Consider the following 17,802-nt stretch of genomic DNA (forward strand, 5'->3'; position numbering starts at 1 on the left):
GGACACAACTGAGCGACTGAAGAACAGCAGCAGCTTAGGGGCACAGGGCATGTGGTCAGCATGACCAGAAATGGTGCTGATGATGCCACCAGGCCATCAGGACAAAAGGAGAGACTAGGAAAATTTTTTACCACGTGCTATAGGAAATTGCTCGAGAGATGATCTTGTCTTAATACCATTTACTCCAGAAAATATTCTCAATGAGGAACTTGGCACCCAGCACTTGCTTAGGTATTCTGCCTGCATTTAAGGTATAATGCCACTAGGTGGCAATGGTGTGCAGATCCTGAGGGCCCTTCCAGAGCAGATTCCTTAAGGATCATCTCAAAAGTCCTATTTATACTTAAAGCTGCAGCCTCTGCCTCCAATGCGGGAGACCTGGGTTCGATCCCTGGGTTGGGAAGATCCCCTGGAGAAGGAAATGGCAATCCACTCCAGTATTCTTGCCTGGAGAATCCCATGGACGGAGAAGTCTACGGGGTCGCAAAGAGTCGGACACGACTGAGCGACTTCACATCACCTCACCTCACCTCACCTCACCTCACCAAAGGAGAAGGCAATGGCACCCCACTCCAGTACTCTTGCTTGGGAAATCTCATGGACAGAGGAGCCTGGTGGGCTGCAGTCCATGGGGTCACTAAGAGTCAGACACAACTGAGCGACTTTGCTTTCACTTTCATGCATTAGAGAAGGAAATGGCAACCCACTCCAGTGTTCTTGCCTGGAGAATCCCAGGGACGGGGGAGCCTGGTGGGCTGCCGTCTGTGGGGTCACACAGAGTCGGACACGACTGAAGCGATTAGCAGCAGCAGCAGCAGCAGCCTCACCAAAGGGCCCACTTAGCATCAGTTTCCTCATTGATATAATGAGATAATAGTACTAAGATCATGTAAAATACTCATGTGCACAGTAAGACACTCAGTTACAGTTTGCTTCTTTCCTAGCTGAGTGATTATGAGCCTGCCTTTTGAAACCACTTTGCCTGGGTTTGAATCTCAGCTCCACTACTTACCAGCTGTGTGACCTTGGGCAAATTATCTAGCCTCTCTGGGCTTTAGTTTCCTTGTTGGTAAATGGGGTTAGTAATTGTACCTACCCTTGGCAGTTTATATGTAATGTGCGTAAGGTGCTTAGAAGTGCCTGGTCCAAGAAATGTACTCTGAGTTTGCCATTGTCTATGCATGTGAACACAGACACATACTAAGGGTGAGACACATACTCACCTAGTCTAACACTGGGCACCTCCTTGTCAAGATCATATGTCTTCGGGGCATTTTTAACTCTCCTAGCATGAGTCACGGACAGAGAAAGCCACAGTTCCAAGACTCCTGACACCCTGGTCTCTGGATTTGAGACACAGCTGACAACAGCCTCTGTCCACCAGGCAGGTGATGGAAATCAGTTTGCAAGTGTGAAGCCAGCTGTGGGAAGATGAGGAGGGGAGGATTTTTGTCCCTTGGGGGTGTTCTGCTCACCTCTGTCTCTTGTTGGGAGGCAGCTCAGAAAATAAAACACCCTGGGGCTACTGGGCCAATCACTTTTTCTGATCCATGGGGCCCCACCTCCATGCAGATCTGCGGGGGAGGTAGAGGAATCTGGTGACCACAGCACCTGACCAGAAGTCAGATCTGTTTTTAGCCCAGCTCTGTCACTGATGTGCTGTGTGACCTTGAACAAGTCATGTTTCCTCTCTGGGCTTCAGAGTCCTGCTCTGCCAAAACTGGGACACACTTTCTGCCCTTCCTTTCTAACCAGAGATGTGGTGAGAAGAGAGGAACTCCTCAAAACATCCCCTCCTCTTGGAAGCCTTCCATAATGGATAGAACAAAAGGGAATTCAAATCCTTCTCACTTGCCTCCATCTCTTCCAGGCTAAACATATGTAATTAACCACCAGTTTGCTCATTCATTGATTTCCACAGTCATGTTCAGCGCTGGTCAGCCTTCCTGTCTACATATCCTTTTTGTTTTGCTTGCAAAACACCTCTGCGGTGGACTATGCCTGCCTCCTTGCTCCAAATGAAGAGTCTAGCAGAGGAAGCCTCTGAGGGATGGTTTGGGGCTCTGGGTGGGAAATGAAGGTCCCATGGAATCCCAGATGGTCCAGAACTTAATGAGACTTAAAATAGCGAGTTTTGGGGAAGATCAGAGAAAAGCACCTTGAAAAGTGAAAAGAGGGAATTCCCTGTTGGTCCAGTGGTTATGACTCTGGGCTCTTATTGCTGAGGATCCTTGTCAGGAAACTAAGATCCTGCAAGCCTTACCACAGGACCAAAACAAAAAGAGAAAAAGGAAACTGAAAAGAACTATGAAAATGGGAGAAAGTCTTAGTCTCTGGATGGGGCACAAAACAATAAAAGAGGAAGATGGGGAGGGAGTTAGTTAACTTTGATGAACCTAAGTTTTGTGATCAGAAAATCTAGAAAGAAGCTAATTTAATTTTAGGAAGCATGGAAGTTCTGTGTCAGTTTCCAAAATAACACTTTATTTTGGATTACACATGAGCAACAGATGTAGTATGTGTGTGTTCGTGCATGTGTGTGTGTATCTGTGTGTGTGTTTTCCATGCTCATTTTTTTCAGGGCTTGGGGCTGCTAAGGTCTTCATTTAATGCATACTTTAACTTCAAATGGAGTAAGTCCAGCTCATCTGCTCTGTCATCCCCTCTCCCCAGTAGCTCCCCACCCCCCCATAATCTGCCTGATCAGGTCTCCCCCTCCATGACCCGTCCCATGACTGCTCCAAGCTGGCTCAGCTTCTGCGACCCTCCAGCCTCTCTGAGCACACCTCTCCTGAATGCCAGTGCCCCTCCCACTCTTGCCATCCTCCACCAAATGCCCAGCTGCCAAGGGACATTGAGTGTGCCATGCCCCTAACTTCACTGCCTTTCAAAACTTACCCCGTCCGGGCTCCCTCCACACCAGACCCCCTGATGACACATGTACAGCAGGGGAGGAGCAGCTGTTCTAGACTTTCCATCCTGGTTGCACTCTAAGACCCTCTTGGGGAATTAGCCTTTCACACTATGAAAGTTCTGTCTAACAGGAATTTCATAGCACTGGAGGAGACCAAAAGGGAGAGATTTGAGGGTGCATGCAGTTAGAGACCAGAGAAGGCGATGGCACCCCACTCCAGTGCTCTCGCCTGGAAAATCCCATGGACAGAGGAGCCTGGTGGGCTGCAGTCCATGGGGTCACTAAGAGTCGGACATGACTGAGCGACTTCGCTTTCACTTTTCACTTTCATGCATTGGAGAAGGAAATGGCAACCCACCCCAGTGTTCTTGCCTGGAGAATCCCAGGGATGGGGGAGCCTGGTGGGCTGCCGTCTATGGGGTCACACAGAGTCAGACACGACTGAAGTGACTTAGCAGCAGCAGCAGCAGCAGCAGCAGTTAGAGACAATATAATAGACACCAATTATTACACAACTGTTTGGTTCTAGGCGCTTATGCAAGGTGCTTCACATTCTTTATCAAATTCCAATTCCAACTGGATATCAATATCCAATTCTAATACTGAATTCCAATTCAACCAGTGAGACGTGTAATTATAATAAAGAAAATGAAATTAACTAAGTTCTTACATGCTAAGCAGTTCACCTGGATTGTCTTGTGTAATACACAACCCTTGACACAGGAGCTGTCATTGTTGCATTTTTCAAATGAGGGAACCAAGCCACAGACCAGTTAAGTAACTTGTCACACAACTATTAAGACGAGGAGGCTGAAACACAGGTTAACTGACATGTTCATCTTCACCCAGCAAACAAGCGATTGAGGAAAGTATATGTCTTTCCCCTATATGCTCATCATGCCTCCTCCTGGAGCAAGAAAAAATTCTAGGTTGAGGTGAGGGCAGCTGGGGACCAGGAACTACTAGGGTTTAGATGGGAGGGGTACTTTGTCAGCTCCAGACATCAGCATATCCCTGGCATGGAGGGTGTCCAGGAATATTTCAGGACCCCAGCTCCAAACACCTGCCAGAAGTCCTCTGGTTTTGTGAGCCTCTCCTAGTAATCCTTCCTTGGCTCCTGCCCCATCTGGTTGTTCCAGCTGTTGTTCAGGATTTCAGTCGTCATTCAGCACCTCCTTGGAATGGTGCCTCCTCCAGGAAGCGTCCTAGATTCCTTTAACCCAGAGCCATCTGACCTTCTCTGGAACATTGTTCACTCACCTGGCAGTCCTGTTCATCCTTGGGGTAAGTACTGTCAACTGGACTTCCAACCAGGTGTTGAGTTCCTTTAGGCTCTAACACCTAATGTGTGATAAGTGGTGGGAGAATTCTTTTTGAATGAATAGGCCCTGCACTTGGGCATTCCCCTGGGTCACTGGGGTCATGGATTTCAGTGCCTCTGGTGAGGCGGGAAGGTGAGGGAGGGCAGGAAATACAAATGTGTGACGTGTTCAGGTGCCGACGTTAGGGAGTGGTGAGGTCTGCAGCACACTAGAGTCTGCATGCTTACCTGAGGGGCTTACCATCAAATTCAGTCACACCCACTCCCCACGAATGGCTGGGACCTATTCTCGCCCTGACCCTCCTCACTTTCTTTCCCTTTCTCCAGCTTTATTTTTCTATTTTGTGCATATCACTTTATTTTTAAAGGACTTTATTTAATTTTACCTTAAATATTTCTTTATTTGGCTGCATTGAGTCTTAGCTGTGGCACCGGCTTCTCTAGCTGCGGCATGCAGACTGAGTTGCCCTGTGGCAAGCGGATCTTAGTTCCTCAACCAGGGACTGAACCCCCATCCCCTGCACTGGAAGTCAGATTCTTAACCACTGGATGACCAAGGAAGTCCCTAAAGCATACTCTATATACTATTTATCACGTTTAACATCTGTTGCCCCTCACAACATGAGCACCTGAGGGCAGAGATTTTGTCTATTTGTGTTTTTTTTTTTAATGGTTAGCGTTTTTTTTAGAAATAAATTATTTTAAATTAACTTTTATTGGAGTATAGTTGATTTACAATGGTGTGTTAGTTTCTGCTGTACAGCAAAGTGAATCAGCCATACAAATACATATTCCCATTACATATACATACTCTATTCCCATACAGGGCATTAGAGAGTATTGAGTAGACTTCCCTGTGCTCCACACTGGATGCTTATTAGCTCTCTGTTTTATATATAGTGGTGTGATGTGTCCATCCCAGTCCTGTGCTCTACACTGGATGCTTATTAGCTCTCTGTTTTATTCACAGCAGTGTGCATATGTCCATCGCAGTCTCCCAATTTATCCCCCTAACCCCAATTTGGTCTGTTTCGTACTCTGCTGCAGTCCAGCCACTCATCAGTGCCCTGCAGGAAGCAGGTTCTCAGTAGATAGGTGTTGAATAAACCCTCCTTATAAATCCAAGACAGCCGCTTACAAATCTGCAGTGAAGAGAGCTGCCCCAGCGCCCTTCGTAGCGTTTAGGTTTCCGGAAGCGTGCAGGGTTTAAGACAGGAAGAGTGCATCGGGGGTCCCAACGAGTCGCTCAGAGAGCCCCTTAGGAGGTGGCCTGGGTGACTTCCCCGTGGGGCCAGTTTGGGCATTTCTGGAAGAAGCTGGTGCGGGGTGCGGGGGTTATGGGTGCGGTGCTGGGGGAGGAGGTGTCCTCACTCCAGAGCACCCCCCTGCCACACACACACACACACACACACACACACACACACACAGACTCCAGACCTATCCACCACACACGCCCCCGCCTGTCCCAGAAGACGCAGGATTCCGCGAGGCCAGAAACAAACGCGGCAGGAGGAACGTCCTAAAAAAGTGAGGAACGGGCGGAGAGGGGGAGGGGAGCGACGTCCCGGGGTCCCCGGGGCTCCCGCAGGGGGCCGAGGACCAGGGCGCGCGGGAGACGCTCTCGGCGCCCGCCCGCCGCAGCCAGAGCCCCTCGGCCGGGCGCCGCGGAGCAACCCTGGGAGGAGGAGCAGGGCGCCGGCCCGGGCGCTGGGGGTGCTGCCCGCCCCCCCGCACCTCCTAAGCCGGCAGCTGCCGCCTCAGCAGCGCGGCGCCTCCACCTGCGCAGCCACCGCTCCGCCCGGCGCCGCGCCGCCATTGGCTCGCTAAAAATGCCTCGCTAATCTGCGCCCATCTGCGCGCCTCCGCCCGCCGCCTCCCCTCCTCCTCGGCTCTGACCTTCCTCCTTCGCGCAGCCCCGGGCAAGGTCCGGAGGGACGCGGCGGCGCAGGCTCTCTTGCCCCCCGGGAAGTCGACCGGGCTTGAGGCCGGGCCCCCCAGACGCCCCGCTTGGCCCCGCGGCGCCGCCGATGGTGCCGGGCGCCCTTGCCCCCAGGTAAGAGGTCTGGCCCTTGGGTACGGGGTAGGGAGGGAGCGCTCCAGTCTAGGGGTGCGTGCTGGGGGCGGGCGCAGAGGCGGACAGGGGGGAGGATCGGACAGCTACCTGCAGAGAGGTGAGCTTGCGACCGCGGGTGCTTTGCAAGCGCCGGGATTCTTGAGCATCACCCGGGGCAGTGTCAGGATGTCCCTGAGCTGGGCCCCCTGGGAGACGGACCTGGCGGAGGCCTTCACCCGAGGGGCGGGGGGGTGGGGGGGAAACGCAGAAAATAGGTGCCGTGGGAAGGTGGGACCCAGGCCCCAGGTCCCATCCGAGGCTCTGGCCTGGCTTGTTCCGGTCCCAACAGGGTGGGTAGGCTGATGCCAGCTTGGTGCGTAGGCTGTTTGTGGACCAGAGTTGGCTGGGGAGAAATACAGCAGCTGATGCCCGCCCTCGGTCCTGTCTGGTTTACAGTGAAAGATATTTTTTTCTGTCTTGTCTGCCCCCTTTCCCCACTGCTGAGATGGGAGGTGGGAGAGGAGGAGAAGGTGAGGATAAATGGCCTGCACAGACCGCAGAGGCCAAGGTCTGTCTGGCCCTGCTCCCTTCCCCACCCCCCAGGCCACTTGCTGCCGGTTGGAATTCTCTCTCCTCCTTAGTTTTGCCTTATGGGAGGCCTTGAAAAGCTTAAAAGGTCATCAGGGTGTGAGGGACACAGTGGCAAACCACAGAGCTTGGCCACGACCCAGCTCCAAGCCCGAGCCGCCCCCCACTCTCTACCGCCCAGCTCTGCACCCCACGTGCAGTGACACATGTGCCCGCTTTTCTCTGGGCACAACCATAAATAACTCACGTTGTCTTGGCTCTGGCCTGGCGAGGGTGCAAACAGAACTGTCAATGGTCTTGGAGGTTCCATCCCTCACCCACCCGGCCTTCCCATCACAGGTCCATAAGCCACTCACGCGCCCTCCTCCAGGTAGCTTCCTGCTATCCCAGGTGAGACCCGTGCCGCCTGCCCCGCATTCTCCAGCCTAGCCTGCCTTGTGCCTCTCCCGTGGCCCATAGACCGGAAGTGCTTCAAGACAGAAGTCTGTGTGATTCACCTGTCATCGCCCCTGCACCTGACCTGGGTCTGGCACCAAGTACATGTTTGTGGAATGAGTGAATGAATCCACGTGAACCCTGAGAAATAGCTGGCACCCTGAAGGAGGGGGTGAACCCCATCTTGGGCTCTCCTCCCATCCCCCAGGGCCAAAGAGCTACTGAAAACACTCTCCCATTCAGGCCCTTCCTTGGCCTAGAGGTGATGAGCAGCTACGGCATTTGGAGATAGATACTGGGGTCCTAATGGCTCTAGAGGGTCTTTTTGGGCACCAGGCTTGAGTCCCTGGCTGGTCCAGGCTTGCTGGAAGGCCCTGGTGAAGGTCTGACTTGCCTCAAGCCTCTGGGTTGGCACTTGCCTCCCAGGGTACTGAGCCCATACCAGGCTCTCTGTCTCTGTCCCAGCCCTTAGAAGGGTCCCGGACAGCATCAGGGCATCTGGGAAGGCTCGAGGCAGGCCATGCTCAGCCTCTGGGGTCCTCACAGCGAGCTCTGAACAGATCTGACGATTGTGTGGAGGAGCCAGTGTAGGCCAGAGGAGGAGGCTGCCAGCACGAGCTCTGGTCCAGCCGCAAAGCCGTGCCTGTGACATGGTCATTCTCAGGGCGTCTGCAGCCCTCATTGCTCCTTTGACAGCCATGCTGATAAGACAGCGAGATGTCCTTGCCATCATCTCACAGAGCGGGAGTCTGAGGGTCAGCAGCAGAGCCCAGCCCAGGACACAGTTCCTGGCTCCAAGTCCAGTGTTCTGTCCACGGTACTCGAGGGAGCTGGGACGAGGCCCCAGGCCCAGGTCAGTGGGTTGTCCTCAATCCCGTCTGGCTCTGTCCCACCCCCAGTGATGGAGAAAGGAAGGGTGCGATGTTCAGGGCTGGGAGAGGATATGGGGGATAGTTTGGTTAGTGCCTGCAAGTAGTTGGCCCAGGGATGCAGAAAAAACAGTAGAAACCAGCAGTGTACAGCATCTGCCAGGAGCCAGGAGGCAGCCACTTTTTCTGTACTGAGTCACTCAACCTTCACTTCAACCCAATTGGATGCTGTTATCCCCATTTTACACATGAGGAGACTGAGGCACTGAGAGGTCATCTGTCCAAGGTTACATGGTTTGAAACCGGAGGAGCTTGGATTTGAATCGAGGCTCCAGAGTCCGTTATTCCCTAATGTATTCCCTAACGCAAGAGCAGGAGGGCTGTGGACCTCGGGGCTGGGGGCTCGTCTCCATGGAGACACAGGTTTTAGGTACTCCCACGTGGCAGATAGTGTGTGCTTGATTAGGTGGGACTGTAATGGTTTCAGAGGCTCAGGATGAAAACTCTTTGAGCTCCTGCTGTGTGGCAGGCAGAGATGTTTATAGGACGCCCACCTGAGTCTGTCCCTCCCCTGCTCTGCGTCCGTCGACAGCTCCCTGTTTCTTTGAGAACAGAGCGCAATCTCCCTCCTGTGGCCCCGCTGCCCTCTCCGGGCCTGGGCTTCCTCTCCATCCTCTGCCCTCCAGCTGCTCTGAACTGCTTTCAGTTCCTCAAATAAACCACCCTCCTCTCACCTGCAGGCCTGTGCACAGACTGATCCCCTTGCTAGAGCCGGGCCCCCTCCTGCCTCCCTACCCAGTCCTTCTCACCTCAGGGATCTGCTGAGACTTTTCCTTCTTCCAGAAGCTTCCATGAATTCCTCCTCCCCACACCTGGCCCACTTGACCTCACACAGTGTCCTCTCTGGCTTTCCCTTGCCCCTCCAGCTGTGGAGCCCTCGGAGGCAGGGTCTGCATCCTGTTCCCATGGCCCCCAGAGCCTGGTGCAGAGGACCCCACGGAGTTAGCAAATGCTGGTTCCCCTCTTACACTTTCTCTCCAATCTCAGGACTTAGCCTCCTGCTCCCAACCAGCACTGTGGACCCCTCCAGAATTTGCATATAGCCCCCAGCAAGGATGAGCTGGTGGCAGAAAGGCTTCAGTGGAGAAGTGAAACCGCCTGTGGGTCTGGCAGGACTGAGGAGGCATCTGGGGTGGGAGTTCGCTGATTCGCGGGGAGACCTCCCTGGGGAAGCAGGTGGGAGGGATGGGGGAGGAGTGGGCAGGTCAGAGAGGAGGAGGGCTGCTGGGTTGGTTTTACATTTTTCTTAAAGAAAAAAAAGCTTTTATTATTATTTTTATTATTGTATTACTAAAGTAATATGTACCTGTGTGGAAAAGTCTAGAATGTACTGGAAAGCCCAAATTAAAAAAAGATATATTAGCCAGCTCCAGACCGACCCACTGTGGACACTTAGTGGCTGGTTTCTGGTCAGGGGCCTGTGGACCGGGGCGGGGAGGTGGGGACAGGTCTGGTGGGGTGGGCAGGGGAGTGATTCCCGGCCTGTGGACTGCAGGGCAAGGAAGCAGGGTGAGTGGAGAAAGAAGCAGAACTCTGGGAATTCCCTGGTGGTCCAGTGGTTGGGACTCCCCGCTTCCACTGCAGGGGGCACGGGTTCGATCCCTGGTCCAGAAATTAAGGTGGATCACGCATGCTGTGTGGCACAGCCACAATGAATGAGTAAAAAATAGACTTAAAAGTGGAGCTCTGATGCAGGCCCAGCAGAGAGCCCCTCCACGGCTTGGGCGCTCTGGAGCTGCAGGGGCCCTTCAGAGTTGCTGTGGAATGGCAGGGCCTGAGGACCTCTGCATCCCTCTGACACTGGGTATGGCTCAGGACGTGCCCTTAGGCAGGTGGCTCCAAAGCAGCCACCATCCCGAAGGGACTGCCAGCACCCCTGACAGAAAGGATGGATGGGAAGGTGTGAGACGGGCTGAAGGGAAAACACCAGCAGGAACCTAACCCCAGATGGCTCTGGGGGACAGGGACTCTAATCCCAGGGAAGTTGGTGGGGCGTCTCTGGGTGGGGAGCATTTCTGTAAGGGTGGGTTGGATGCCTGTGCAGACCTCGAGCTTGGGGTAGCAGGTTGACTAAAGACTGAGAGGGCAAAGAGGGTCTTGGCTCCTATTTAAAAATCACTCGATCTTTAGACACTGGGCAGGAGCTGTGGTCTACTTGCCAAATAAACTCTAGGATGCCCAGTTAAATCTGACTTTCAGATGAAACAACACACTTGGTTAGCTTTGGTTTGTTTGCTTTTTGGTGTGTGTATGTCCCAAATATTGCATGGGACATACTGGTGCTAAAAATTTTGTATGTTGTTTATCTGAACGTCAGATTTAACTTAGTGTCCTGTATTTTCATTTGTTAAATCTGGGTGCCCTAGACTGGGCTGAAGTGTGGCGGGAGAGAAGGGCAGAGAGGCGGGGAGGGAGCTTAGCGCTTCTAGTTTTCTCTTGTTTTGTATTGAGGGACACTTGTTTGAAGTTGACAGTTTGAAAAAATTAAGATGTCCATTGAAAAAATTTTTGCATTTGTTTCTGTTCGCTGTCTAGAAAGTAATTGTCCATTTGTGAATTTTGGTTCCCTAGTGCTGTTAGAAATAAAATGATCCATCCTATTATTTATTCAGGAGGTCTGATGATCGAAAGTGGAGTCACTAAAGAAGAATAATCCATTTGAGAAATAAAAGTCTTCATCATAAGAAAGCTCTTAGGTGGCAGAGGCTGTGGGAAACTGGAACTCTCCCATCAGCTGAGGTTGGCTCGACCTCTTTTGGCAATAGCTGCAAGTTTTTTTAAAGCCAGCGTTTATTCTTTCAAATACACATAGTTCTAGAATTTTTTACGTTAAAATAAGAAGAGAGAGACTTTCCTGGTGGCCCAGTGGTGAGGAATCCATCTTGCAGTGCAGGGAACTTGAGTTCTATCCCTGGGCAGGGAACTAAGACCCTACGTGCAGCAGGGCAACTAAGCACACGTTCCGTAACTACCGAGGCCGTGTTCCACGAGAGAGTCCGAGCACCACACTGAAAGATCTCACGTAACACAACCAAGGCCCACTGCAGCAAATTTAGAAAAAGGAAAAACAAGAGAAATGCAAATAAACAGTTCTAGGAAAGAGAAGATATAAATTAGGAAATATGGAAATATTTGTATGTTTATAAATAATAATAGCAAGTACTTGCTGAGAGCTTGCTGTTTCAGAAACTGTTGTTGAAATATGCTGTGATTCAATCAATTGTTCGTACAATAGAATACACGGGAGAGGTTTTAATGGGGCAGTTCCATGCCCCAGGGCTTCTCCTATAGGCGCCCTCTTGGCATGCAGAGCTGGGTGGAATGGTCCACCACTGGCAAAGCTAAGTCCATCAGGAGGGTTGGTGACATAATTAGGACCTGAGGAGATGCTGTGAGTTTTGGTAGCTATTTTTTCTGTCGTTTGGTCAGTGAATGTGGACTGAATGTCTTCTGTGTGCCGGGCGCTGTTTTAGGTGCTGAAGACCCAGAGGAAAGAACTGGACAGAGCTCAGTATGAGGGTGGAAAGATGGTCAGACCGTATTGGCGAGTCAAAGCAAATGGCTTTGTAGAACACGCGTGCAGTATGAGCCATTCAAAAAATGCATAGGGGGACTTTGCTGGTGGTCCAGTGGTTAGGACTCTGTGCTTCCACTGCCGGGTGGCGGGGGGGGAGGCACCTTTAGATGATCCCAAAAGCCATGCGACTCGGCCAAAAATAAAATGTACGTATGTATCTTGTGTGCATATTTGCATAACAGTGACCCCAAAGCTGCACATCCGATGGTTTATCTCTTGGGCAAGTACTGGGGGGTCAAGTGCCAGGCGAGAAGGCCAGTGGTTGCTTTTTAGCACCCTGTGCTCTTTGCATTTATACCACAGTTGTCATCACTTCTATAAGACATAATTTACAAAACATAAACTGCACCATAATACCTGGGATTCTTCTTAGCAGTCTCAAAAAAAATGAGCATTTAAATTACACTCCCCTCCAATGCAAATTTGATGCCGTTGGAGTCAGATGCTGCTTACTTTTGGTCTGAAGAGTTTTTATTTGTAACTGGTTTTGTTTTTACTCACTTATTTATTTATTTTTAATGGAAAGATGATTGCTTTACAACATCGTGTTGGTCTCTGCCGTACATCAACATGAGTCAGCCATAGGTATACCTATATCCTCTCCCTCTTGAACCTCGCTTCCCCGGCCCACCTCTTCGCACCCCTCTGGGTTGTTGTGGAGCACCATTTGCGTTCCCTGAGCCGCACAGCGTCTTCTCACTGGCTCTCTGTTTTCCGTGCGGTGATGTGCGTGTTTCCATGCCCCTCTCTCCATTTGTCCCACCCCCTCCCTCCCCCACTGTGTTCACGAGTGTGATCTGTCTCTGCCTCCCTTGCTGCCCTGCAAATAGGTTCCTCAGTATCGTCTTTCTGGATTCCATCTGCGCGTGCAGATGTACGGCATTTGTTCTTCTCTTTCTGACCTCCTGCGTGATAGGCTGTAGCTCCATCCACCTCATTAGAATTGACTCAGATGCATTCCAGAAATTGAAGTTGCTCAGTCGTGTTCGACTCTTTGCCACCCCATGGACTGTAGCCTATCAGGCTCCTCCATCCATGGGATTTTCCAGGCAAGAGTGCTGGAGTGGATTGCCACTTCCTTCTCCAGGGGATCTTCCCAACCCAGGAATCGAACCCGGGTCTCCCGCATTGCAGGCAGACGCTTTACCTTCTGAGCCACCAGGGCAGCTATTCCTTTTTATAGCTGAGTAATACTCCATGGCATATATATATCACAACTTCTTTACCCACTCATCTGTCAATGGATAGCTAGGTTGCTTTCACCTGTGACTGGTTTCTAACTGGTCTCCTCATGGGCTTGTGTCTCCTCTCCTTCCTCCCTCCAATCCTGGGGTGGACAAAACCTGCTGGGCCCTTCACCGGTTGTCCAGTGGCCGAGAATATGTGCTTGCACTCACTGCAGGGGCACAGGGTTGATCCCTGGTGAGGGAGCTAAGATCCGGCATGCTATGCAGTGTGACAGAAATAAATAAAAAATGGAAAGTTAAAAAAAAAGAAACCTGCTGGGATGGGAGAGGAGGTAACTGTGGTGTCAGGAGAGCATGGAGAAGTGAGGCAGGCCCTGAAGAGCAGTGCCAGGGGTCCTGAGGGGGTCTGAGGGCCTCTGACATAGGCCAGGCGCTGTTCTGGTTGCCCACATTTATTAACTCATTTAGTCTTCTCAGTAACGTTATGAGGTCATCCCATTTTACAAAGGTGGGAGCGGAGGTCAAGTGACTTGCCTGAGGTCACGCTCGCAGGCGAGTGGCAGAGGGAGGATTCACACCTGTGCAGTCTGGATGCAGAGTGACCCCTCCTCCCAGTGAAGAGAGTCCTTTGCAGCTGTGCTCCCAAAGGCTGGGGATGATTGACTGTGGATGGTCTTCTGTAGAAGCAGACCTGGAAGGGAATGATGGTAGATTCTGAGAGCTGGGCACAGGGGCGGGGGAGGAAATCAGTTCAGGAGCCCAGAGGAAGAAGCAGGAGATGAGGCTGGAAGGAGAGCCAGGGGCTGGATTGCGCAGGTGATCGGCCTCATGGGACTGGCTGGGACAGGTGGCCCAGGGCTCTCCCCGCTCCTTGCAGGGTCTGGCAGAGGCCCAGCTGCCCCAGCCCCACTCTGTACCACCTGGGCTTTCTCTGGGCCACACATTCTATCCCTCACCTGCCTGGATCCAGCCTTGACTGACCTCTAGAGCAGAAAGGCCGCCGAAGTGGGATGGGGCAAGGGCTGGGCTTTGGGACGCCCCTGCTGAGGTTCAGGCCTGACACGTATGGAGGGGCCTTATGCTGTTGAGCACCTCCCCTTGGACTTGATTTTCATCCCTCTTCTTTTTAAACTTTTTATCATGGAAAAATATAAGCATTTCCAAAAGTAGAATAGTATAATGAACCATCATCGTCCCTAACATTCAGCTTCAAATGCTGTCAACTCATGGCCAAACTCATGTTTCAGTTCTGTGCCCCTCCCCTCCATAATAATTCAAAGCAAATCCCAGGCATGATTTCATCACAAGTCTATCAAGCTGTGTCTCTAAAAGATAAGGATTTTTCCTAACATAATCCTAATACCATCATCACACTTAAGAAGAAATCATTTTCTTTATATCGTCAAATGTCCACTCAGCATTCACATTCCTGGTTGTCAGACGTCTCTTTTTTTTTTTTCATTTTTCACATCTAGTTTGACTCAAGATCCAAGTAAGACCCACACTCATTGTGACAGGCGGATAAGCCTTGGTCTCTTTTAATCCATACTTCCCCCCTCCATCTTTTTCTTTGTCCTTGGCAATTTACTCGTTGGAGAAGCTGGGTTATTTGTCTTGTAGGATTTCCCGCAGTGTGGATTTTGTGGGTTGCATCCCTGTGGTGTAGCTTAACATGTTCCTCAGTCCCCTGTGTAACTTGGTAGTTGAGTTCATCTTCTGAGCCCTCCTCTTGCAGTCACCGGGCTCTGTCGTCAAGATCCCCAGAGTCCCACAGCTTCTCACCACCTACACTGCTCCCCTGCCTCTGAGCCCCTCCATCGCTCTCCCAGATTACTGCAGCAGCCTCTCCCTGGTCTCCCTGCATCCCCCTTGCCCCAGCAGCCAGAGAGATCCTTTTAAAACCTAAATGAGATCATCTTCCTCCTCTGCTCAAAACTCTACTGGCTCCCTCTTACTTGGAATAAAATCTCAAGTCCTGTAAAGAGTCCTCTGGCGGCCTGCAGGGCCCTGTGTGATTTGGCTGTCAGGTCTTGCCGACCTCATCTCATGCCTTCCCCTCTTCGCTGGGCTCCTGGCCATTTCCCGGGCATATCAGATATCCTCCTGCCTCAGGGCCCTTGCTCTGCTCTTGTGCCTGGCCGCAGAGGTCCACATCTCTGCCCACGTCACCTCCTCAGAGAGGCCTTCCCAGAGCGCCTAAGACATCCCCTGTCCTTCTCCACCTCCGACCTTGCTCTGTTTTCCTTCATCACACTCAGGCATCCCTCGTATTCGGCTTATTGTTTCTGGGCTGTCTCCCCTATCTGCCTGTGAGTTCCCTGCGAGCAGGGCAGCACGACTCTGCCCAAGGAGCAGACCTCCTCCGCCACATATTCCCTGCCTGTCAGCTCATCTCCTTCCAGCATTTTCTGGAAAGCTAAACAACCCTGGACTTGTGTGGGGCACTTCAGAGTTTATAAAATGCTTCCTGTCTTAGGTCAGAGTCCCTGGAAGCTGTACCTAAGAAGGAGATTCTTGGACTGTGGACTGCGTGCGCACAGGAGGGAGAGAGAGAGGGGGCGTCTGATGGGGTCGGGAAGGAGCCGGGGAAAGGTGCTTTCAGCTGAGTCCCGCTCCGGTCCCGTAGGAAGCCCTGGAATGGGAGCAGTAAGTGCAGGGCTGTCCTCCTTTGAGGCAAGGGGCTAGGCCTTTGGAGCCTCTTCTCAGGCCTAGGGGAGAGCGTGACCTCCAAAACACCCCTAGCTGAGGCTGTTCACCTAAAGCTGCGGTCCAAACACCAATTCGAAAAGCCACACGCACCCCAGTTTTCCTAGCAGCATTACTTACCACAGCCAAAATATGGAAGCCACCCAGGTGCCCATAGCAGATGGCTAAGGAAGATGTGGTGTGTCAACACACGCACATGCACAAACACACACACAGACACACTGGAGTATTACTCAGCCACAGAAGAGAATGAAACTCTGCCATTTGCAGCCACGTGGATGAACCTAGAGAACATTATGGTTTGGGAAATAAAGTCAGAAAGACAAATACTGCATAGAATCACTTACATGTGGAAAACAGACAGATGTATAAGGAAAACAGAAACAGACTCACAGATGTAGAGGGGAAACTAGTGATTACCAAATGAGCGTGAGTGTGTGTGTGTGTGTGTGCGCGCGCGAGTTTGTGTGGGACGGGGAGGGGCAAGAGAGGGGCACGGGGTTAAGAGATAAAGATTGCTGTGTATAAAATAGATAAGCACAAGCATATAGCACAGAGAATTACAGCCATTATCTGGATATATCTTTTAATGGAGTGTAAATTGTGTGAATACTGAAACCCTATGCTGTACACCTGAAACTAATATTGAAAATCAACTACAATAAAAAATAACAACTCTCTGGAGAAGGGGGCATCTGTAAGCCACCTGCAGTGGCGCAGGGGTGGGTACCCCATCGATAAAGGGCTCTGACAGCTCCACCCTCACTTCACATCCAGTTTCTGCTTTGAGCCCTGCCATGAGCTGATGAGGAAGGCACTTATTAGTTATTAGTTACCGTTATTGCTCTTTTGATAAGTAAGGAAGCTGAGGTTGGGATGGGGATGACTTGCCTGGGGTTGCACAGCCATCGGGGTAGACCTGGGATTCGCTTTTGGATTCTTACTTGGGATGCCCTCGTTAGTGGATAAAGTGTCTTAGTGGCTACCGGGTCACTGTTTTACTCTCACGTATTCATTCAACAAATATGTATTGAGTGCTGTGTGCCCAGATTGAAAGGGGCACCGACCATTCAGTGGTGAATGAAACCCACCCCGTCCTTGCCCCCTGGAGCTTTCACTCTGTGCTTCTTCCTGCATTTAGCTGAGCCCCCCACCCTGCTGACCCCTGCTGAGCCCTCAGTAACGCCGACTTCAGTCATGAGAACGCGTGATGTTTGTGGAGCCCTTCCTGTGTGCTGGGCACCGTGCCAGGCTCGTTGTGTTGATGAGCTCGCTTCACCTTCCCAGCACCCCATTTTTGTATGGGCAAGCTGAAGCTGCAGAGGGCCCTACGGCTCCAAGCCCAGGTCCTTCCAGGAGCTGGGATGCAAACCGCCCCTGAGCACGGCTCTCTTCGCTCCTGCCTCCCCTGCCCCTTCCCCCCAGCCTCCCCCACAGCAGGATATCTGGTGTCACCTCTATCAGCAGCTCCATCGGACACCAGGCTATGGACGCCAGGCTGCCGCCGCCGCCTGCTCACCGGGTGTTGGATGACCGGCTGCCGTCTTGCCTGCCCCACTTGGCCCTGCCCCAGGTGGGGCGCTTCTGATGGGAGGCCTTCCCACCCTCCGGGGCCCAGGATCCCTGCCTCCACACCCCTTCTCACTACTTTTGTCACTGGCCCCAGCTGGCTGGGTGGGACCTTCTGGCAGCTCCAGCTGGGCCTGGGCATTGGGGGCCCCTCTGCTCTCACACCAGCTGGCCCTAGTAAGCTGCAAAGCTGGCTCAGGCGCCCCTGGACAGAGTAGGGGGCGGGGGGCAGATCAGAGCAGGCTTCCTTCCCTACTCACGCTTCCCCACACAGGGCCAAGAGAAGCTCAGCAGGGAGAAATCAAGTTACAACATTTCCACCCAAGGAGGGTAAGGGTAGGGAGGGACCCCTCTGCCTTGGAACAGTAGATAGGGGGGAGGTGAGCACCGCAGCCTGCATCAGCTCCAGAGATCGGAGTTGCCTGCCCCCTGCTCCTCTCGCTCTTTGGAGAAATGACTGATTGCAGCTCTGAGGAGCCGTAAAACGCCATTCCAGGAAGCAAGGACACTTCCAAAACCATAT

General features: G+C 52.1%; 1 protein-coding gene across 1 annotated transcript in view; it reads left to right on the forward strand.

Moving 5' to 3' along the window:
• The first annotated feature begins 6,112 nt into the window (after positions 1–6,112).
• PACSIN1 (protein kinase C and casein kinase substrate in neurons 1) overlaps positions 6,113–17,802 on the forward strand; it is a 65,316-nt gene continuing 53,626 nt past the window's right edge. The window contains exon 1 of the mRNA XM_069564740.1: positions 6,113–6,288. The gene's annotated coding sequence lies outside the window, so the exon portion shown is untranslated. The remainder of the gene's footprint in view (positions 6,289–17,802) is intronic.

The sequence above is a fragment of the Ovis canadensis genome, chromosome 20 (assembly GCF_042477335.2).
Source record: "Ovis canadensis isolate MfBH-ARS-UI-01 breed Bighorn chromosome 20, ARS-UI_OviCan_v2, whole genome shotgun sequence".
Lineage (NCBI taxonomy): Eukaryota > Metazoa > Chordata > Mammalia > Artiodactyla > Bovidae > Ovis > Ovis canadensis.